General features: G+C 42.9%; 3 pseudogenes; 2 read left to right on the top strand and 1 right to left on the bottom strand.

The window, feature by feature from the left end:
- Window positions 1-14837, bottom strand: part of LOC150012501 (sodium- and chloride-dependent GABA transporter 2-like) — a 43188-nt pseudogene extending 28351 nt beyond the window's left edge.
- LOC150012502 (zinc finger CCCH domain-containing protein 14-like) lies at window positions 3789-5934 on the top strand (annotated as a pseudogene).
- Window positions 14838-15653: 816 nt separating the features above from the next.
- On the top strand, window positions 15654-15944 carry LOC150012500 (sodium- and chloride-dependent GABA transporter 2 pseudogene; annotated as a pseudogene).
- Window positions 15945-18530: the final 2586 nt, after the last annotated feature.

Raw genomic sequence — 18530 nt, 5'->3', positions numbered from 1 at the left:
ACTGAAGGACTTCATTAGATCTAAACCACTGTTATACGAGATGTTAAGGGGACTTGTTTAGGAGAAAGAGGATCAAAACTATGAATATTAAAATGAAAACTGTATCACAACAACCAACAACAGAAGCTAGGGAACCGAAACAAAGGCAAACTAAGTAGGCAACGAGATTTGGAAAAGCATTATAGGTATGGGGAACATTATGAGGGGGAGGTCAGTGGGGAGGGGGAAGGGAGGAAAGGGAGGGAGATGGTACAGGAATTAAGAAGCATAGTAGGAGGGAGTAGAGTAGATAGGAAGATGTTGAGAAGAACTATATGCACAACAAATGGTCATGGACTAAGGGGAGAGGACAACTGGAGGGAGGGTGGTGTCACTGGGTGGAGGGGAACAAAGGGAAAAGAAATTGGGACAAATGTAACAACATAATCAATAAAGCACATTAAAACAACAACAACAACAACAAAACAGGTATCGGTCAGCTGTGGGATAACCTAAAACAGCCTAACTATACTTGTGATTGAAGCCTTGAAGGAAACAAAAGAGAGGGAGGGGTCAAAAATTTTTTGAAGAAATAATGGCTAAATTTTTTCCAAATTTGATGAAAACTATAAATCCATAGACCCAAGAAGCTCAATGAGTCCTCAAATAAGAAACTTGAACAAGTGACATTATACTCAATTTATTTAAACTAGGGATTAAGAGTTTTTAAGAAGAAATCTTAAAAGGAACCAGAGGGGGAAAAACATATGTAGCAAGGAATAAAAGTAAGGAAGACATCATATTTCTCATTGAAAACAATGTAAGTGAGAAGAGAGTGGTGAGGAGCACATTTGTTATTAAACTTCTGAAGGAAAAAAAGCTGTCAAGCTAGAATTCTGTACCCATTAAATCTACTGTTCAAAAATGAAAGTGAAACAAATGCTCTTTAAGACAAGCAAGACCAGAAAGAATCCATCACCAGCAAACACATCTGCACTACAAGAAATGTTAAAGAAAGTCCTTCAGGCAGAAAGAAATGATACCAGAGAGAAATATAAATCTGCACACACACACACACACAAAAAATGGTGAACATTAGAAATTATAACTAGAGGTGACTTCTGGCCAAGATGGAGGCCTAGACAGACATGTTGCATCCCCCTCCGCAACTAGGAAGGAATACAACTACCTCAACACCAGAGACAATCAGAAGTTCCAGAAAATTGAGCTTCATGGAAGTCCAACAAACAAAGATAGAAAGAAGAAATGCTCATCCAAACAGGTAGGAGGGGCAGAGCTGGAGGAAAGAGGAAGCAGTGTGGTGGTGGCAGCAGCAGTGAAAGCAGCAGGCCAGTGAAAAGTGCAGTCACACGTTTTTAAAAGTCGGGAGGGACACCTGAGGAGCCCTCCCAGCTCCAGACCAGACCACAGAGCTCACAGTTCCTGCACCAGGGAAAATCAAGCCTCATTGCTTCTGACTGTGCAAACCAGTGGGAGTCTGGGCAGAGGAAGAAACTGCCAGTTTCTCAGTACAGTAGAGTCCACTTGTTTAAAGGGCCACCACGGTCCTAGAATGTCTGCAGCCCCACCCATTCTGGGAATGACAGCCAGGGTCACAGCTAGAGGGGAGCTGGTCCCATACTGGAAGCGGGAGAAGTGCCTGAAAAGGGGGTGAGTGCTGAAAAAGCAGTATTGTTCCCTCTCAGACCCCTCCCCACATACAGCACCACAACGTGGTGAAACAGGTCACCCCATACTGATGAATACCTAAGGCTCCACCCCCTTACAATATAACAGGAGCGAAAGCTCTACCTAAGACACAGAGGCAAACAAACACAGGAGCCTGTCAAGATGAGGAGACAGAGAGGTATGGTCCAAAAGAGGAACAGATCAAGGTTCCAGTGGGAGAACTAAGTGACGAGAAGATAGCCAACCTAACAGATGAGGAGATAGCCAACGTAACAGATGTAGAGTTCAAAACACTGGTGATAAAGATGCTCACAGGCTTGACAGATATGCTTAAGTATGGCAAACTCATAAGGGAAGAAATGAAGGCTATGCTAAATGAGACGAAGGAAAAGCCACACAAAACCAATGGTGAAGGGAAGGATACCAGGGTTCAAATCAATGATTTGGAACATAAGAAAGAAATAAACAGTCAACCAGTACAGAATGAGGAAAGTAGAATTGAATAAAATAAGGAGAGGCTTAAGAATCTCTGGAACAACTTTAAACATGCCAACATCCAAATCATAGGGGTGCCACAAAAAGAAGAGGAAGAGCAAGAAATTGAAAGCTTATGTGAAAAAAATAACAAAGGAAAACTCCTCAAATTTGGTGAAGGAAATAGACATACAAGTCTAGGAAGCACAGAGAGTCCCAAACAAGCTAGACCTAAAGAGGACTATACCAAGACACATCATAATTAAAATGACAAAAGTTCAAGATAAAGAGAGAATCTTGAAAGCAGCAAGAGAAAAGCAGAGAGTTACCTACAAAGGGTGCCTATAAGACTATCAGCTGATTTCTCAAAAGAAACTTTGCAGGCAAGAAGAGACTGGCAAGAAGTATTCAATGTGATGAAAAGCAAGGACCTACAACCAAGACTACTCTATTCAGCAAAGCTATAATTTAGAATGAAAGGTCAGATAAAGTGCTTCTCAGACAAGTTAAAGCTAGAGGAGTTCATCATCACCAAGTCATTATTATATGAAATGATAAAGGGACTTATTTAAGAAAAAGATCAAAACTACGAACATTAAAATGACAACAAACTTACAACTATCAACAACAGAATCTAAAAAAATAAAATAAAAAACTAAGCAAACCACCAGAATAGGAACAGAATCATAGGTATGGGGATTATTTGGAGGGTTATCAGCTGGGAGGGGGGAGGGGGAGAAGTGGGGAAATGGTGCAGGGATTAAGAAGCATAATTGGTTGGTACAAAACAGACAGAGGAAGTTAAGAATAGTATAAGAAAAGGTGAATCCAAAGAATTTATATGCATGACCCAAGGACATGAACTAAGGAGGGGGGCATTGCTGAAGGGCAGGAGTATACTGGGAAGAGAGGGGCAAAGGGAGAATAATTGGAACAACTGTAATACATAATCAATAAAATATACTTAAAAATATAAATAAATCTTTAAAAAAATTAACATTAATTCATACCTTCATTATACATAAAAGTTAACCCAAAATGAATCATAGACCCAAATGTAAAACCTAAAACTTAAATTTTCTATAGAAAAAAAATATTTCTCTTATGTAACACCAAAAACATGATTCATAGAAGAGTAAATTGAGTAAACTGGACTTCATCCAAATTTTAAATTTCTGCTCTTCCAAAGACACTGTTAAGGAAAACATGGTCATAATCAAAGTCTACAGCTAGAAAAATACAAAATGAATGGAAAGTCAAGAATAGTAAAAGCACCTCTAACGGGGGTTCCTTTATTCTCTATAATATAAAAGAAGTTGGATTCAAAGGTACCTGGTAAGTAATATTTGAGAGGAAATGCTACTAGACCGATTTCATAATTTCATTTATGATATGTAATCTTGTTTTAATTGCTCCCTTTATGCATTATTAAATTGAATGGGAGTGAGAAAAAGGTCAAGATCCTTGAGTTTCCTGTTCTCTTTTCCTTCTTTCTTAAGATGCCAACACTTTTTACAGGTTTTGAAGGAAAAAAACAATAACAGAGCCAGAAGTGGCGGTAGCTTTGGCCATGGGGCTGTGGGCTGGGCTAAGAGAAGCACCACGTGGTACTGAGCTTGCCGCCTGCTGGGGGAGCCAGGGAGATGGGCACCAAGATCAGCCCCAAAATTTAGAGTGTCATTAGAGGGAAATTGTAAGAATTAAAAGCTTATGTTGAATTTTTTTGCATATGGGATGTTTGGGGCTTTCTGGCATTTGCTTCTGCCAGGGTTCAGTGAAGAACTTCTGATCACGTTATGGTGCTGGTGACCAACAAGAACAGTAGGACCCAATGACAGAAGATCTGTCCTTCTTCCTAGAGAACAACATAATTAAATTCACCCTGTGGCTTCATGGTTTATTAAATGAACTTCGCGCTGCTACCACTGACCCCTTTGATACAAACATACTCAACACTAACGTACCTTAGACAAAAGCAGTTTCCGGAGAGATGAGAGAAGGCAGGAAGTGGCAGTGCCACCCCTTGTAGTTTCTAGCACTAGACCTGAGAAGGGAGAGTCCAGAGTTTCTTCAAGTTCGCAGGAACAAATACCACTAATAGCAGACAGATTTGGGATAATGGAGCTGCAACCTGACAAATGTCAACACGGACACCTCTGAGGGAGCCAGCACCCTCTGAAGATGTGACTGACACTAAGCCAGTACTAGATGATCCCATTGATGAAGACATAAGTTTTATGCAGGAGAATTTCTTATCTCAGAAATACCTACAGTGACACATAATGGTTCTTCTTGCCCTTCTATTGAAATTTATCGACCACCTGCAAGTTGAACTGCAGATCGTGGTGTTCATTTAAAGAGGTTGCAATTTCAATAGCAGCAAAACAGTATTCATTCTGCCAAGGAACTCAGTATACAGAAGAGCTGGGTATATGAAACAGGACATTCATGTGAACTAGAATTGCTTAACAGCTTAGAAGAAACCTACAGTCCCTTCTTCAGAAAAAAATGAGCATTGAGGAAGAAAACTTTCAGAAGACAAGGTTGCCTATGCTAAGCTCAGTTGTTAAAGTAAAACTCTTCAGTCACAGTGGAGAAGAGGAAGAGGAAGATGATGATTGTGGATTTCGCAACAGCATGAAGCATCTCCAACAATGTGTCAATGCCAGCAAAGCCAGAGAGGAGACCCTCACTACTCCTTCTTTAAAAAAAATTTTTTTTTAATCCTCACTGAGGACTACCCCCCCACCCACTGCTTCTAGAGAGAGGGGAAGGGACAGAGAGAGAGAAAAATATCAATATGTGAGAGAAACATTAATCAGTTGCCTCCCATACGCACCCAGACCAGGGTTTACACGCACCAGAACAGATATGGGATGCACAGCCTAGGCTTGTGCCCTAATAGGAAATCGAACCCACAACCTTTCAGTCACAAGAGAATGCTCCCACCAAGCCTTTTGGTTATAGGAGGGTGCTCACACCAAGCGAACCATATCAGCCAGGGCCTCACTTCCTCCTTCTAAACAAGCTAACAAGAACCTAATTTTGAAGTCTATATCGGAAGCTCTAGAATCTGTAACAAAAACAACCAACCATTCTACAGTTTTCCAGAAACAAATACTTCCAGTTGCTCCCAGAACTCGAACTTCTCAAGAATTGCTGACAAAAATGGTCCAGAGGCAAAGCGGGACCTCTAGAATAAGTCCCCCCATTAAAGAACAGGAAACAAAGGGAGGTAACATAGGGGAAAAAGTCAGGGAATGCAGCAGAGGTGCTTGATATCTGGCTGCAGACTGATCAGTAATGGCAGAAACTTTGCAGACCTCTCCCACTGAGATGAATGAACCGAGTGTGGCACTGAACCCAGAAACACTTTTGGAGCGCTGCCAGTACTAGCCTGCTTGTAAAAATGGGGATGAATGTGCTTACCATCACCTTGTTTCACCTTGCAAAGCTTTTCCCAGTTGTAAATTTGCTGGAAAATGTTTGTTTGTTCATCCAAATTGAAAATAGGATGCAAAATGTACTAAGCCAGATTGTCCCTTTATGCATATGAATAGAAGGATTGCAAAACTGCCTCCAAAACCAGTTATAACACCAACACCACCTTCTAGTAGTCAGCTCTGCTGTCACTTCCCCGCTTGTGTGAAAATGGAACGTCCCTTCTATCATCCAAAACACTGGAGATTTAGCACTCAGTGCACAAGACCTGATTGCATGGTTTATCATCCCACCATTACTATCCCATCACAACATGCCTTGAACTGGCTTTGGCCTCACACCAGTGAATGACACCCAGTTCAGCTGGCAGAAGATTGTGAAGTTTGGAAGTTTCCACCTACTAATGAAAGAGATTCTACAAAACTTGTCAAATCTTTGAAACTTGCAATATATTGCTTTCATATCATAAAAAAGAAAAATATATAAGAATGGAAAAAAATATTTTCAAAATGCATAGTTGATAAAGGACTTGTATCCAGAATACATAAAAAAATAAAATAAAATAAAAAGTCTCAAAATTCAATAGTAAGAAAACCAACAATGATTTTTTTAAATGGCCAAAAGATTTGAACAGGTTTTCACCAAAGAAGATATGTGAGTTCAAATAAGCACATGAAAAGATGCTCAACATCATTAGCCATTAGGGAAATATAAATAAAAATGACAATGATATAATATTGCACAGCAATTAGAAAAGTGAAAATGAAAAGACTCCCCAAGCATTGGCAAGAATGTGAAAAAACAGACACCCATATGCTGTTGGCAGGAAGGTGAAATGGTAGAACCATTTTGGAAAAGTGGCAGTTTCTTAAAAAGTAAAAAGTGCAGCTGCCACATAACCCAGTCATTCCATGCATAGCTATTTACTCAAGGGAAATGAAGGCTTATGTTTATGTAAAGACTTGTACACAAATGTTCTCAGCAATTTTACCTGTAATAGCTAAAACCTGAAAACCACCCAAATGTTTAGTATACCCATATAATAAAATACTACTCAGCAATGACAAAGAATGAATGAATTACTGACAAATGAAAATATGGATGAATCTCAAAATAATTATGCTGAGTGAAAGAAGCCAGATAAAGAAAATATATACTTCATGATTCCATTTATATAAAACTCTAAGAAAGGCAAACTAAAGTACAGTGACAGAAAACAGGTGTGGGAACAACCTAAGTGTCCATCAACTGATGTGCGCGCACACACGCACATGCACACACACACACACACACACACACACACAAGAATATTATTCAGCCATAAAAAACTAAAGAAACCCCGCCTTTTGCAGCAACATGGATGGACCTTGAGGACGTTATGCTAAGTGAAGTATGTAAAAGATAAATATCATATGAGCTCACTTACAGGTGGAATTTTAAAAAGCCAGACTCATGGAAATACAGAGTAGATGGTGGTTGCTGGAGGCTGGGGGGTGGGTACATGAGGAGATGTTGGTCAAAAGGTACAGACTTCCAGTTGTAAGATGCACAGTGTGGTGACTACAGTTAATTATACTGAATTATATAGTTAAAGTTGTTAAGAGAGTAGATTTTAAATGTTACCACCACAAAAAAAAATGGTAATTACATGAGGCAATGGAGGTGGTAACTAACTTATTGTGGTAGTCATTTCACAATGTACACATGTACTGTATTAAATCATCATGTTGTACACATTAAACTTGTGTATGTTATACATCCATAATATGTCACTAAAGCTGGAAATATATTCACATTTCGAAAAACAGGTCTGTGGTAGCATTAGGGTGAGGTAGCAGAGGTCAGAGGTGGGAGAAAAGAGCAGGAGGAAATTGGGGAGAGTGATGGCCATGTTCTTTATCTTGATTGTGGCAATGGTTTCAAGGGTGTGTACATGTGTCAAAACTTATTAAACTGTACACTTTAAATGTGTACAATTTATTGTAAGTAAATTATACCTTAATAAAACTGTTTAAAACAAAAGTTAATGGGGAGTAGAGTTCCCCAGTTCTTCACCTTCAAAATCTTTGCATCCATAATTCAGGCACTGAGGGAAACACTTAATTACTGCAAGGGCAAAGAAGTTGAGATTGTAAACAATTTAGTCTGATAAATATATATATATATATATATATATATATATATATATATATATATATATATATATATATCAACCCAAGGCTTGTTGGGCAGGAGGGGAATATTAAGGAAGAGATAACCCAGGGGATGATATGAACAGTCACTGCTGAGGGTTGGAAACATTGCAGAGGGAGAGGAGAGGGGAGGAGGGGAGAAGAGATGAGTTTTTAGCCCAGCACAAGCCCTTTCTCTCCATCTTTATGCTACTGCTCTTTCCCAATAAGTCAGGCCAATGTTTTAACTGCAGTGGGTTCTGTGGCCAGCTCTGCTCCCCTCCTCCTCTGCCTCCTTGAGCCCTGGGCAGCCTGCCGTAAGGCACAAGGCAAAGCCACTGGCCCTAAAAGTGGGGAAGAGGTAAGGGGCAGGATTGTTCCTTTACTCATGTGAGTAGGATTGCAATACTGCCTCCAAAACCAGTTATAACACCAACACCACCTTGTAGTAGTCAAGAGGGACCCAAGTGCAGATCGGGAGTCCCGTGAGCCACTGTGCTTCTCTCCCCACCCAAGACCCTGGCACCACCATTAAAAGATAGAGTTAGTCCTGGAGATGGAAATTGGCATTCACAGTTACCTGCTGCACCCGCATATCCACCATGTTTTCTCCTTCCCAAAATTTTAAGATGTCCTGGCATTCTTTCCAGTGGGACGGGAGAGGTCGCATGTCCACCCCTTCTGCAGCCTTCTCAGAAGCACACTCTATGGTGTCATCTGAAATGTTCCAGGTGACATTTTTAAAGACATAAACTGATCATAGTCCACAGGAGCAACACAGCAATGAGTGTACATCAATGCATGCTGTAATCGACACTAATCTGTCTTGTACTGGGCGTTAAGTACTGAACTCAAAATAGTACCAAATTGTCACATACTACTACTACTCTTACAGAAGAAAAGGGGTCCTTGTTTCTCTTTGTTCCTTATTATCTACAAACTGTATCAAGGACAACAGCGTTCCTCGATGCCGATGTCATTTAGTCCCCTTCACAGGGGTATCCCCGTGCTCTCTCTCCCTACAGTTAGAGCTGAGGCTTACTCTGTTGCTGCCCTTCCCCCACAGCCCTCCCCCTCTGAGAGGTCCAGCTGTGGTACATTCCACTGCAGCCTCACGGGGGGCCTCCTGTGCCAGGTGTTCTGGGTGTTGAACAACTCAGTCTGCTGGCAGCCAGCATCCAAGGGGCTAGAGAGGGTCCAGCTGGAATGCCCATGTTCCAAGGCACCCAGATTCTGGGTGTTCTGAGACTGAAGATGAGAAGGGAAGAGGGTGGGAAGCGAGGCAAGGAAGAAGGGAGCGCCTGTCCTCTCATGAGGTGGTCTCCAGTTGGTGGTCTATGATTCACCAAAACAAATGGTTCTCAGCATAGGTGACCTCTGTCTCTGCTTTTCAGCACCCTGGACTTAGAAATTAAGTATAAAATGGTTGGCAGAAGACTTGCTTTTGTCTGAACGAACTGAGATTGGCAGGCAAGTAATTTAAATTCCCTCCTGGCAAACTCAAATTGTATTGCCAAAATGCTCTCCTACCACCTTCCCCACAGCATGCCTCAGGTTGTGCAGGGTCTCTTCATCTCTGAGTCTGGAACTTGAGTGGGACAGGGCCTGGGGGAATCATGTTTGCTTTTCCCTGCAGGGAGTTGAGTGTGGAGAGCTGGGGAAATAATTCAAATGTGCAGCTTCTCAGCCCTGGCTGGGTGGCTCAGTTGGTTAGAACGCCATCCTGTACACTGAAAGGCTGTGGGTTTGATTCTCAGTCAGGGCACCTATGGGAGGCAACCAATCAACACTTCTCTGTCTCTAAAAAAATCAATAAATATATCCTTAGGTGAAATTTTTTTGTTTTTAATGTACAGCTTCTCAGAAACTTTATCAGTCATGACCCGTCCCCACCACTGCTGGACACTCAGGGTACACGGTTACCACTATGCAGTGCTCATAGTGGCTTACTTGCCCCTTGGAGGGAGACTAGAGAGAGAAAAGACAAACTTCACCTACTCCTGAGTTTTGCCTAAATAACCCATATTTGCTATTTCCAGTTCTTCTCTCCCCCATGATCTTAAACCCACTGCAACCAGTCTTTGCCCCCACACTCCACTGTAACTGTCCTGATCAAGTCACCAATGACCTCCATACTGCTAGATCCAGTAGTCAATTCTCACTCCTCATCTTTCCTAAGTTATTTGTGGCATTTGCTTAGTTCTCTGTCCCTCTTCCCTAGGAGCATCTTCCTGGATAGCATTCTTTTCTTGCCTCCAAAACACTTCATTTTCTTGGTTTTCCTCCTCCTGGTTTCTCCCCCTGTGTCTATTTTGTTGGTTCCTCCTCTTTTCCAAGATCTTTAAGGGCCCTTGCTCTTTTCTTATACCATCAAAGTCTAATGACTCTCAAACTTATATCACCAGTCCAGATTTCTGTCCCACCCAAATTCTAGACTCACGTGTGCTACTGCCTAGTTGACCTCCCCACCTGGATCTCTAATAGCTACCATAACTCAACATTCCAAGACCTCAACTTCTTATTCTCCTCCTAATCCCTGTTATTTTCATGGCCTTCCACACCTCACTAAATGGAACTCCTTTCTTCAAGCTGTTCATGCTAAAATCCTTTTGGGTTGCTCAGAGCAGATGGTAGCCATGGAGGTGACGAGAAGGGTCCGATTCTGCATATCTCATGTGGTGTCTCCAGTCCCAGGTATTCTGGGTATCAAGGAGCTTAGTTCTGCTGGCAGCAAGGATCCCAGGAGCTGCATTGCTTCCAGCTGAAAGGCCCACGTTCTGAAGCACCCAGGATCTGGGAATTTGGGAAGAGCCAATGGTTACAAAAGAAAGAAGGTAATCAACCATGACTCCAAGATTTTTAGCCTTGTAACTGGTCTGCTTCTGCCCTTACTGCCCTATAATTAGTTCTCAACATAGCAGCCAGAGAGATTATAAAATGTAAGATCGTGCCACTCCTGCTCAAAACCCTGCCATGACCCCTCGTCATTAGAGTAGTTGACAAGGCCCTGCAGAATCTGCCACCCCACTCTCTTTACTTCTCTGACCTCACCTTCTACTTACCTCCTGTCTCTGTAGCTCCTCAAACAATCCAGTCAACCTCTTGCTTTAGGACCATTAAACCTTCTGTTTCTTCTGCTTAAAGCACTTTCCCCTCAATACCCATGTGGCCAATTCTCCCACCCCGGCTAGACTTTGCTCCAATGTTCTCAATGTGACCAAGCCACCCACATCCTGGTTCCTTTACCTAGCTCTACTTGCTCTTTCTCCATAGCACTCATTAACTTCTGACACAATGTATAGTTTTCCTAGTTGCCACGTTTATTGTCTGTCTCCCTCCTCTAGAATATAAGCACACAAGGACAGGGAATGAGTCTTCTTGTTTATAAATGCATCCCAGCAATGTAGAATAATTCCTGGCATATGGCGGGTACTCATTAATTGTTATTGAATGACATACATGGTCAGGGTCAGGGTGGTTGGCTATGTGATGGGGCAACGGACTAAGATTGGAGACTCTAGGAAGCCATGAGGATGAGGCAGGTGCCTGGGGTGGATCAGCCACAGGTCCTGGAGGGAGGGTGTTTGTCCAGAATTGAAGCAGGCATCCCTCCCATCTATCTCCCTAAAAAGCCTACTAGTGGCTTCTGATTTCAGGTGGGCTTCTTTATACCACTTTCTCAGCTTCTCTGCTTTTCAACTCCAGTGTTTAACTACTTACCTGTTCTTTGATCATAATCTTGCTTCGGCCCTTTCCAGCTTTGGAATTTACTTCAGATTAGATCTACCGAATGTTAGAGGTGCAAGGAACCAAGGAAGACATCACACATTTTTAGTTTGAAACTAAAATTATGGTTTGGGGAATTTTTCATCCCCAACCTCACCACTGCACAAATGTTAATCATATAAAGGCCCTAGTTTATCCTCACTCTCAAGCACAAAACAGCCATTTAAAGCTAGGAAGTTAGAGGAGGAGTCCAGAAGCAGGCTGAGAGCAGACATTTCCTGAGCGTACACCTAGAGCACCCCAGCATCCTTCTCCAGGACTTGTTCAGAAGATTCCTCTCATCCCACGAGAGCACAAGCCCCAATCTGAGGACCGTGGATTTAAATGAAACCACGAAAGCAGGAGAAAAGGGGTCAAACCAATCTAAATGGCCTCCAGTCCCATCACCCTCCTTCCTTGCAGTGGCAGCAAAGGGGCCTGTCATAAAGAGGCACCAGTCTCTTCTTGACAAAGAGACAAGGAGATGACAAGAGGAAGTGCCAGGGCCCATTCACTGTAAAAGCAGGTACTGCTTGGAAGGTGAGGGGGGCTAAGTGGTGACAGAGGGGCCAAACCAGTGGGAACACCACGAACCAGAAAAATAGGCATCCTATGTTCCTCTACTGACCACATGTATCCTTGGTTAGTCCCCCTCCCTTGGCAAAGGAGTCTTTCCATTAATTCACCTGGTGGCCCTGGATGACTCATGCCCTTCAAGCAAAGCCGGGCATCAGCCTCTAGCTCTCAAGCCCCTCAGAACCTTCCCTTCATCTATGTCCCCCATCAAGGAAAGAGGCACCAGAAGGCCCTGCGCCTGACCCATGGAGGAGATTGTGGGGGGAGGTGCCAGGGTTAAATAAAGAGAGCTTGACAGGACCCAGGACCCCTAAACATGTCCCCACTGTCCATTGTGACCTGCACAGCAGCCACCCTTCTGTCTCCACCTCCCCAACAAGTACCCATGTGAAGAACCAAGGGCCATGGATTTTCTTTCCTTCCAGGGCCTGCATTTCCACCCAAGATGTAGTCACCACTCCCAGGTCTGCACGTACACCTGAGGCAGAGCTCCAACCTGAACACTGCCAGACCACCTCCCTCAGCAGTTAGCCCCATGCCCTCTACTGCTCGTCACTGTGCCTTTTGCTTCCCCATCTCCAGCCTAGTGGTTTTGCACTAGACCTGGAAATCTCCCTCTCCCACCTCGTCATGCCATTCCTGCTAATTCCTAGGCACACCATTACCCAGTTCCAGAGAGGCTTGGTGAAAGCTGTTCACCGCTTAAGCTTTCTGCCACGTGAGGCCCTAAGCTGGTTACTAGGTTCCAGATACAGTCTCAATGCCCAGCTTAGGCCCCAGACTCCTCCTTCTCCTTCCACCAGCCCATCCCTTCACCTAATTCTCTGAAGGGAGAGCATTCAGGCCTTAATTCCTAAACAAGCATGTGGGGTGTTCTGGGCTAAGTCAAAAGTGGGAAGAACTCCCTCTTCCTTCACAATGCAGCCAAAACACAGTTCCCACCAGCCCATCCCTTCACCTAATTCTCTGAAGGGAGAGCATTCAGGCCTTAATTCCTTAACAAGCATGTGGGGTGTTCTGGGCTAAGTCAAAAGTGGGAAGAACTCCCTCTTCCTTCACAATGCAGCCAAAACACAGTTCTGTGATTTCAGGCTGCTGGTCAGAAATTCCTGGAGAGAAAAGACATATCAGCCCTTCCTACCCCCCTGGAAAAACACAAGTTAACCTCCAGTTCCAGAGCCAGTGCCCAGTTGCCACAATCCTGAGAATAACATACGGGCTCAGAGCATCTCTGCAGTCTCCTCCATTCCTGCCACCTCCACTCTGTGTTATAGGTTTTCTTTCACCAAAATCACTGTGAGATGTGTTTGATGCATTTTGGAGACTTCTACTCCCCTGCAAAAGGGGACGTGTTGCCAATGAATGCATATATAAGCGGAACAGCAAAAATAAATAAATAAATAAATAAATAAATAAATAAATAAATAAATAAATAATTGATGCTTTGCCCTGATCAGCATGGCTCAGTTGGTTGAGCATGGTCTCACAAAGAGAAAGGTCACAGGTTTGATTCCTGGTCAGGGCACATGCCTGGGTTGTGGATGTTTCTCTCACATGATGTTTATCTGCCCCTCTCTTTCTCTCTTTCTTCCCCTCTCTCTAAAAATAAATTAAAATTTTTTAAAAATTGATGTCGCTCTCTCTCAAATCAATTAATAAAAAAATTTTTGTAAAAAGGGGGCAGTGTTACATTAGGGTATTCTCCAATCCCTGTGGCTCATAAAATTACCACTCCCCTCAGCGTTTTCCCCAGTGACCTACCTCTACATTTTTTCTTCCTCCTGCCTTGACTGCAGCCTCAATTCAAAACCAGACCTGGGAGCCCAACCATCAACAAGGAGATCTTCCTACCCCACTGCTCAGCCAGAACCTGAGCGCTCTGGGGCTTCCCACAGTGATGATCTGGGTTTCCTTAAAAGTAAGTGCAGGAAAATTACCACCACTGCTGTGGGGGTAGCAGAGTTTCCCCAGGGGTGAGAATAGATGAGAATGAGAAGCCAACAAAGAACTAGAATTAATGTAAAGAGGTAGAGTTAATGCTCCACACACACACATTTTCAGTGGGAAATGTATAAAGCAAGAGCCACTAGCATCAAAGGACATGACACTGGTGGGTTTAGGCAGTGAATGGCTTAGGAAACGTCATGGCACCAGAGAAGAGGAGGAAGACACAAATCCACGGCTAAGGAATCTCAGGATCACGGGACAGTTTGACATCAAAATCATTTTCAACATAGCTACCATTTATTAAGCACTTTACATACATTATCTCTAATCCTTACAGCAACCTTGAAAGGTGGGCATTACTGTCTCAATTTACAGGATCAGCAGTTGAGGCTCTGAGGAGTTGAGCGACTTGCCCAAGATGATGCAGAGGGTACGTGACAGAATCCAAACTCTGATCCATGCAGTTCCAAGCCTGTGCTCACATTTCTATGATGCCACGCTATAACAGAAAAACCTCTGGGAAAGTCACGTGATCTGCCTAGGTCTCAGTCTCCTACAGTGTCATCCTTAATGATTTCTAAGGAACAGCCTTTCCAATTCCAGCATTCTATGTGTCTATGGGACTCCCCAGAGGCGCAGTAAGTGCCAGACATGGAGACATCCTCCTTCCAGGGGTGAGTGGGGTGCTGCAGTGGCTCTCACCTCCCCCATTTTTGTAGCAGAGACAGGGAAACCTCCAGACGTTGCCCAGCCCAGTGAGCTCCGCAGCCATGGACACAGCACAAACTCCATCATGTTGTTCCAGTGCAACAACAAGATATTATATTAAAATAATATCCTATTCTAATTAGGATATTAGAAAAATATCCTAATCTTTCAGTGCATAAAAATTAAAATATTTCTTACCATAATCATATTGTATGTCCTGTTTTATAACTGTCTTCATATCTTATGAATCCCATTTTATTCATTACACTTTCTTCTGCAACACAATTTTTAATGATTATATAGTAGTCTATTGTGTGTATGTGCCATAATATATTAATTTATTTACCATTTTTAAACATTTCTAATTTTTTTCTGTTGTAAACAATGAATGTCCTCAAGCCCAAATCTTTACCCACAGTCATAATTATTTCCTTAGAATAAGTTCCTGCAATGGAAATGGCTGGCTTTGAGGATTTATAAACCTCCCATCCCTTCAGACGTCCCCAGCATACAGAATGGACAAACTGAAGCACATGCTACTACAGACAAGGCTAATTGTAGGGTGTTAGGGAGAACTTAGGCAATCCCAAGGCTGCAGGAATCCTTTCATGTCCACCAACCCCAACCCAAGAGAACCTGTGTAGTGAAAGCAACATCTGTGCTTCAGTATCAGTCTTTCTCCCTGAAACTAGAAAGGAATATATATTTTCAATAGCTGTCACCCAGCCTCTACCAGAAATAAATGCTAGGGAGAACAGAGGTCTGCAGACAGGAGAATGAGAATTCATTCTCTTCCAGTGCATTTATTCCCGGAGACATTTGCTGGTGAAGGACGGCAAGGGCTGGGCTGCCCTTCCAGAGTTCCCAGAAGTGACAGAGTGCCCTGCTTGCTTTCCAGGTGAAATGGAGAGCCAGGTATCGGGCAGAACCAGTAATGGAGAGACAAAAGCAGTGTACCCAGTCATGGAGAAGACAGAGGAAGGTGGCACCCTGGAACGGAGGCACTGGAACAACACGATGGAGTTTGTGCTGTGTCCATGGCTGCGGAGCTCACTGGGCTGGGCAACGTCTGGAGGTTTCCCTGTCTCTGCTACAAAAATGGGGGAGGTGAGAGCCACTGCAGCACCCCACTCACCCCTGGAAGGAGGATGTCTCCATGTCTGGCACTTACTGCGCCTCTGGGGAGTCCCATAGACACATAGAATGCTGGAATTGGAAAGGCTGTTCCTTAGAAATCATTAAGGATGACACTGTAGGAGACTGAGACCTAGGCAGATCACATGACTTTCCCAGAAGAATATAGAAATATTTTTCTTATCTATATGTTCTACATTTTTATCAAAGAATATGTCTTATTTTGTAATATGAAAATAAAAGCCAGTTTTTCCAAAAATCCTTCCAAAGCAATGAGAGAGGTGGAGTGGGACCAGGAGCCCTGAATAAATTGAGTTGATCTTTCCAGCTACTCCCTCCATCTCTCTCTGAAATCAGCAGAAGAAAAAGATAAACTCGGAGCTCTTTTCTTTTTTGGTGATGAAAAATGTAGGAAACTGTTACAGTAGAGAAGAAAACACAAAATGAATAAAGAGCAATAATTCTAGACCTTTCACTGCCCGATTCTAGACTCTTATGGGATTGAGGATAGGATTGGATATGGCTCACATTTAGCAAACAACTACTATGGACTAAGTGTTTCGCATACATTTATTTCACTTAACCTGCATAACAACCCAGTATTACCTCTGTCTTGTAAATGAAGAGACTGAGGCTCAGAGAGGTTAAGCAACATCTGATGCCATACAGCTAATAAATTGCACGGCCAGAACTTGAACTCACTCTGTTCCTGTTCTTTCAACTATATCCCTTGATTACATTGGCTGCCTAGGTTTATCAGCTTGTCTAATATAAGCGTCTTCTAATGATTCTTCCCTGATTGCATACAGTGGTCCTTGTTCTGGAAAAGTGGGCAAACGAACGTTTTCCTACACCTCAAGAAAAGTTCACATTAACAGAACTTTCTCGGCAGGAGTCCCGTCTGAGTACAGACTTTCCTGGGGCTCTGCCTCCCTAGCCGAGATACCCTAGGGATCCAGAGTATCAGGGATAAATTAGGGAATGGACTCTAAATATTGTTTGTGAGCTAAGAAGGAAAAACCCAAGCAGCTGGTTCCAAGAAGTTTCCTCAGTCCTTTAGAAAAGGCTGTCTGATGTCTTGTGCTGGTTCTGGGCCTCTGGTTAGTATCTGATGGATATCTTCCAATGATGGAATACCATCTCCCTTGACTTCTTTATACCCCCAGGCCCCATGAAAAACACTAGCCTTGTCCTGTCTGGGCCTCTTGGCCCCTTTAGGGTATCACGTCTCAGAGGTATCATCATGCAGTTGAAAGACTGTGAGTTATGGAGTCAAACAAGCCTGAATTCAGATTTTTGCTTTGTGCCATGCCACTCACTGTCTGGCTTCAGAAAAAATTACTCTGAGCCTGAGTTTGCTTATCTGTAAAAGTGAGAACTGGTAGGATATATTTAGCTATAAAGATTGAATGACTATATATATGAAGGCACCTAGTAGAATCACAGGCATTCAACTTTTTATTTTCTTTCAATCATGTCAACATTTTTGTGTTCTTTCAATCTTATATCATTTCACAGAGAAGAAAGACTTCATTTTCTTAGACTTAAGCCCAAATGTCTTTCCTCTCAATCTAGGATTCTCTTTCTCCAAATCACATAGTCCCTTACCTAAGTCAACAGCCACTGAAGTTTCAGAAAGTAAAGAAAATAGCATACACCCTGCATATGCACACATAAATGTCAGAAATAGTTTCTAGGAGAGTATCAAAAAATCCTTTGATTGTTAGTCCTATGGACTCCACCAACCTGTAGTCTGAGACCCAGAAAGAGAAAAAGAAGAAAAGAAAATATTACCAACCTTCTTGAAGCTGCTGCCAGAGGTCCAGAGAGAGGAAGAATTATCTAAGAGGGAATAGGAAGGTGCTGAACATTTAAAGTGTGGTTCCAACTGCCCTGTGGCAATTGTAATTCTAAACTTGGCCCAGCCCACATTCCGCCCCCCTGTCCCCGCCACCCCCCACGCTCTCCTCTCCTGTGGATTTCACGGCCTCCCGAGTGTGTGGACCCTGGCAGGTCAAGCCAGTGATCTTAGCTGGGGCATGTTCTCCTCCCTGCAGCTCACATACTCTTCCCTCTTGGTGATCTCGGGGTCTCTAGAGGGGTCTTGCCTTCCATGTCTTTGTCCAACTCAAGTGCTTCCATAAATCCATCAAGAATCGGCGTTTCCTTGGTCTGGTCTGGGTAGAATAATTTAAAAGTACATTTATCTTACCCTTTGCAGCTTCCAGTTTGGAATGGAAGATGATTTAGAATAAAGATACATAGATTATGGAACACTTCCTAAACACACACACATTTATATACATATAGAAAAGTCTAAAAAATATTCATCAAATTGTTCATAGTAGTTACATTTGGAGAGTAGGGTCGGAGTCAGGAAATGAAGTCAAGAGACATTTTTCACTTCTGCTTCTTGACTTTTTAAATAATCTGTTAGAATTGATTTTTCAATACTTTTAAACCAATAAAGAAAAGGAAGTGCCAATGTTTAAAACAAAGCAAAGCCCTAAACCCATCATAAGCAGGAGTTGGCTGTGAAGAGGGGGTGAGGTAGTTAGGAGAGCTGGGTTCAGAGGCAGCTGCAGTGAGTGGCAGGTCATTCATTCCAGCGGGAGACAGGTCAGAGGGCCAAGGCTGAGCCCGCTG

This window comes from Furipterus horrens, unplaced genomic scaffold, assembly GCF_987537825.1.
Source record: "Furipterus horrens unplaced genomic scaffold, mFurHor1.1.pri manual_scaffold_4, whole genome shotgun sequence".
Classification (NCBI taxonomy): Eukaryota; Metazoa; Chordata; class Mammalia; order Chiroptera; family Furipteridae; genus Furipterus; species Furipterus horrens.
This window is presented reverse-complemented; position numbering and strand designations above follow the sequence as displayed.